Genomic DNA, 5,999 nt, shown 5'->3' with positions numbered 1-5,999 from the left:
CCAGGAATATGAGCTGAAACCCACAAGAATGGACAGGAAACTGTGTCAGTCACTCACCACCTCCCACCTTGATGAAGGGTGTCCTGCAGGAAAAGCTGGTACCGTTTGTCATGGAGCTAGACACACACCTGGCTCAGCAGTCATAGGAACTGAAGGAAGGAGCAGGGCCGGGGGAGCAGGTGCAGGCCTGGACGCCGTCCCTGCCAACAAGGTAAGCAGAGAGGCAACAACGTGCAATAAAAGCACCCACCTAGGCCCTCCATGTGTAAAAAATAATATGGCTGTTGCTTCAGCTCTGTCCTCCAAATCTCAAAGATGGTCTCCTGTGGCCCACTGAAGCAAAAACATCCAGGGAAGGGGATTCTGGGAAATGTAGCTCAGCCCAACCGAGTGGACCCATTACAAAGCCACTTTGAATTTGCAGTTTCATGTCTAAAAACTGGTAAGTAAGTATGTAAGTGTTCATTATGTAATTCTCTATTTTTTTTTTGCATGCTTGATATGTTTGATAAAAGTTAAAAATGAATTGCAGACATGTTGGTTACACCTGTCCCTAACCTCTAGGGCCTGTACACAGTTGTAATCATAGATGTGGCAACTCAGACCCAGGGTCACCCAGCCAGCAATGGGCAGCACTAGGACAGCCTTCCATGTTCTTTCCTCTACCAGGGGTGTCCAATTTTTTGGCTTTCCTGGGCCACATTGGAAGAAGAATAATTGTCTTGGGCCATACATAAAATACACTGACACTAATGATAGCCAATAAGCTAAAAAATGCAAAAAAATTCTCATAGTGTTTTAAGAAAGTTTATGAATTTGTGTTGGGCCACTTTCAAAATTGTCCTGGGCTGCATGTGGCCCGTGGGCCACGGGTTGGATAAGCTTGCTCTAGATCAAGCTGTCTTCAACAAATAGGAGTTACAGGTGACCTAAAGAGGTGGCTGCTATGTTGCACTATCTTTTTTCCTTAATATTCTGTTTTATTGTCTGTCTCTTGTCACTAAAATGTAAGCTCCATGAAAGCAAGGATATGTGTTCATTTTGGTCACTACTGTATCATCAGAACCTAGAATAGTGACTGGCATATAGCAGGTGCTCAATAAATACTTGTTGAATAAATGAATAAATGTTCTTAGAGGAATCAGAATGTTATATTCCTTACATCAGAGGAGAGCTTTGGATATAATCTTGTTGAACCCAACAAGACATCAATAAATCTGAAGTGGGAGCCCCAGCCCCACCCCCTCCAGCCTAGGCTTCTAAATATCAGCCAAATATTCCAGAGTCATCATGGCTAGTTATGACCTTTCTAAGCTTCAGGGTTTCGTCTCCACCTGTAAAGTAACAATGATCTTTGCCCTTCTTACCTCATGTGATTGTTGTGAGGCTCAAATAAGACTGCTCTGTAAAGTCCTCCACATGATTCCTGTTATCCCCATGAGATGTTTATCCCTTCCTGGAGTAGAGAGGAAAACAAGACTTAGATGTGAACATAAAGGTGTGCAAAGGGCCCCTCTTCCCATCAAAGGCTTTCTGACCGCTGAGGAGCCCTGGAGGCTACGGGATATTCACCAACAGCCGCTATAGGCATTGCAAGCCTCTGTGCTGGTTCTCTGGGAGGGGAACCCTGATGCCCACATCCACACCCCAGACCCCAAACCACACCTCAGCTCAGAAAGCCTCTCAGGAGTTTCATTTTCCTTCATAATTTATCACTTTCTCCTATGCTACATGCAGTAGATTCTCATTATTTGCAGATTCTGGGTGTGTAAATTTGCCTACTTGCTAAAATTTATTTGTAACCCCACAATCAACACACACAGAACTTTCTCAGTCATATGCAGACTGTAGGGTCCCCCAGGTCCCCCTGCTTTTGCTCGTGTGCTGCCCAAGAAACACAGAGTGCTTTGACTGCTCTGTGACCCAGCCAGCTACTTGTTTTTCCCAGCAGGTTTGAACCCAAGCTGGAGCATTGAACATTCTCAGGCACTGATAAAGTTATCCAGGTGTTGCCCAAAGCACTGAAAGAAACTAGCCCCAGCCCTGAGCCAAATTTCTTAAACCCTCATGTAAACTCCATACCCTGACCCCTTGCTGCAGACACACCTAGGCAGAACACCCGCTCCTTTCACCATCCCCCCCACCCCCCTGAGCACTGGCAGCGGCTCTCCTCTGTGAGTTCTCCTAGTAAATGCTTTGGATTGATCACCCTGAGGTTTAGCGCTTTTTTTCTTTTTTTTTTTTATTGTTATACTTTAAGTTCTAGGGTACATGTGCACAACGTGCAGTTTTGTTACATATGTATACATGTGCCCTGTTGGTGTGCTGCACCCATTAACTCGTCATTTAGCATTAGGTATATCTCCTAATGCTATCCCTCTCCCCTCCCCCCACCCCACAACAGTCCCCGGTGTGTGATGTTCCCCTTCCTGTGTCCAAGTGCTCTCATTGTTCAATTCCCATCTATGAGTGAGAACATGCGGTGTTTGGTTTTTTGTTCTTGCGATAGTTTGCTGAGAATGATGGTTTCCAGCTTCATCCATGTCCCTACAAAGGACCTGAACTCATCCTTTTTTATGGCCGCATAGTATTCCATGGTGTATATGTGCCACATTTTCTTAATCCAGTCTGTCATTGATGGATATTTGGGTTGGTTCCAAGTCTTTGCTATTGTGAATAGTGCCACAATAAACATACGTGTGCATGTGTCTTTATAGTAGCACGTGCTTTTTTCTTTGAAATCCCAATCACTCTATCTTGGGACATTTTGGAAGCACCCTCTTGTGGGAATTCCCCTGCCTCCCCTTGTGGGGTGAATCCAGACATGGGTTCTGCCAGAGGGAACACAGACGTGCACAGAATGGTGAAAATTTTGAGTTGTCCAGCGTGCAAGTTAGCAGCTGAGGTTGAACAAGCCAGTGTTCTGCTTTCTTGTTTCGGCTCTCATACTGTCATCAAGTGTCCTTTCTGTGATCTACTTCCTGTCCTCTTTTTTTTTTTTTTTTTTTTTGCTGAGTTTTTGAGCTTTATGTTGGTGATTGCGCTGTCTGAAATGGCCCCAAACGTAGTGCTGAAGTGCTGGCTAGTGTTCCTAAGTGTGGGAAGCTGTGATGTGTCTCATGGAGAAAATGTGCATTAGATAAGCTTCATTCAGGCAAGAGTTATCGGGCTGTGGCAGTAAGTTCAATGTTAGTGAATCAACAATATATATTAAACAAGTTGTCATAAGATAGAAATACACATAAAGGAAGGTTATGTATTGATTGGTTGATGAAAATGTAATGCCCAGAGTCTCATAGGAACCTCACCCTGTATTGCCTCTAGGAGCAAAAGTCCAGTATTTACTAATTCAGTGTTTGTAGGTACTTTGTAGATCATGACAAGTGGGAATAAGGACAATAGATTGTACTTTGTTAATTAATTTTATTTACTATCTCTCTCCCTGACTAGAACATAAACTCACCTGGTTCATCCCCTGCCTTCAGGAAACAAAATTTTCGCTATGCTAGGAAGAAGAGTCTATCTCAGTAGAAATAATAATAGCAACAATAATTTATTATTAACTGTAGCTTTGGAAACCTCACTTTCCTTATCCACAAATGGTGCACAGGGTTGATTCCAAGATAAAATGAAATCAGGTGAGGTAACACACATGAAGCAGGTAGTACCAGGGAAGCCACAAAGAAATCACTCCCTAAATTTCAGCTGCTTCCTTGCCACAACTGCAATGAAACAAGATTGTTTTGTTAAAATAATAGTACCTGGCTATTGAATGAAAATAATATAAATATATATTCTTGTATAAATAAATAATATCTATATGCCCAAATATATTTATATAATTATTTAAAATACAAATATATAATATAAATACTACTTATATATGTGTATATATATATATATATATTTTTTTTTTTTTTTTTTTTTGAGATGGAGTCTTGCTCCATTGCCCAGGCTGGAGTGCAGTGGCATGATCTCAGCTCACTGTAACCTCCACCTCCCGGGTTCAAGCGATTCTTCTGCCTCAGTCTCCCAAGTAGCTGGGATTACAAGCGTGTACTACCATGCCCAGCTAATTTTTGTATTTTTAGTAGAGACAGGGTTTCACCATGTTGACCAGGCTGATCTTGAACTCCTGACCTCAGGTGATCCACCTGCCTCGGCCTCCCTAAGTGCTGGGACTACAGGTGTGAGTCACCGTGCCTGGCCTATATAAGTATATATTTAAATAAACAATATATAAATATGTATACTGCATATTTATGTTATTTTCATTTGTACAAAACATTCTACCTTAACAAAACAATCTTTTGTTTTTATCTTTGAATTGATTTAGTTTTAAATGGTTACTTCAAAAACAAGATCAGAGTTAATACTTTGAGCCAGATTAGTGTGTGAAACTTGAAATTCTGGCTGTAATTTTAAGTCTGCTTTCTCTGATTGGTAGACTGGATTTTTTTTCTAGTTATTTTAATTCAGAGTCAATTAAAGCCTTTTCTTTTTCTCTCCACGCAGAAGAGGGTTCTGTGAAAGCCGGGTGAATTATCACCATAAAGTCTAATTATTCCTTCCAGAGCCACATTATTGTAGTGAATGCTGGTTAGTCGCTGCACAGGAGAGCCATGCTTGCAGGACACTTGGATTCAGAGGTGGGAAGCATTTCAGCTTAGAGCCAGGGCCACAAGAAAAGCTTGCTTTGTTCTTACCGTTGAGCTCATTAAAGTGGATTACCATCAGGACAACCAACCCCCAAATGACAAACTTAGTTGTGCTGCAAGAGTCCTTTAGAAGTCTGTTGTGGAAGCAGGAATGCGTTTCCCCATGGAAACTGTGCTGCCCATAGCAGTAAGGTGCCAGCCAGCATCGACATCTGATTAACCCACATAGTAGCCGGGTATTCCAGCCCGGATTCTGGATTCCAGCAGCAGGGAGCCCGAGGTGTGGGAGGAAAATGATCCTGGTGGGTTGTTTCTCTTCTCCAGACTGCAAGGAGCTGCCTTGGACCTGAGGGTGTGAACCTGGGACCTACGAACCCTTTGTTAGTCCTGGAAAGTTTGTGTAAATGTTGGTTCATGTTTGCATACATGCATTGTTCCAGGGAGTGGATCCAAAGCTTCCACACAACTCTGAAAGATGTCATTGATAGCCCCACTCCCCAAAAAGGCTGAAAATCTTCATCCTGAAATTGCCAAGTGTATATCTAATCTCCCCTCTCACCTTCTGTTCTGCTTCCACCTCCCGCTCCTGGAAACTCTCCTCGTGATAGCCTGCCCCACCACACACAGGCCCCTCATTCAGGGGGCAGGGTGGGCTGAGGTTAAAGACTCACCTAGCCACCTGGGGGTCTCCCTAGGGCCATCTCTTGGGACCTGCTCTTGTTTTTTTAATATTTGGGGCCATTACTGATGACAGGGATCTATTTTTTCCTCTAGGTGCAGTCAGATCATAATGTTCAAATGCAAATTCCCCAGTCCCACTAGTCCAAATGTCCAGGAGTGGCAGGGTTAACATATCCATCAGGCACAGTAGTCACCGTGCCCAGGGGCCACAATATATTTCGGACCCATGAAAATGTTTAAATTTCTTTTAGAAAGGGAAGGGAAAAAAATGAACATAAGTCTAGCCTGGATCATGTACTTTGTATCCGTGGCATGGTAAAATATAATTTTTAATGTATTTTTATGTACAAAGGGGCCACGAAAATTGAGCAAGTAGGTGCTCTATATGTTGAATGAAGGACTGTCTATGTGCTAAGGGCAGAGTACCTGGTCCAATTTTAGAGGGAGGGTCTCACTCAGTTACCCAGGCTGGAGTGCTTACCTTAACCTTGAACTCCTGGGCTCAAGAGATCCTTTTCCCTCAGCCTTTTGAGTAGCTAGGACTACAGGCTTGCACCACCACACCCAGCTAACTTTTTAAATTTTTAAAATTTTTTGTAGAGACTGGGTCTCAATATATTGCCCAAGCTGGTTTGGAACTCCTGGCCTCAAGAGATCCTC

This window comes from Pongo pygmaeus, chromosome 12 (genome assembly GCF_028885625.2).
Source record: "Pongo pygmaeus isolate AG05252 chromosome 12, NHGRI_mPonPyg2-v2.0_pri, whole genome shotgun sequence".
NCBI lineage: Eukaryota > Metazoa > Chordata > Mammalia > Primates > Hominidae > Pongo > Pongo pygmaeus.
Note: the sequence above shows the minus strand (reverse complement) of the source record.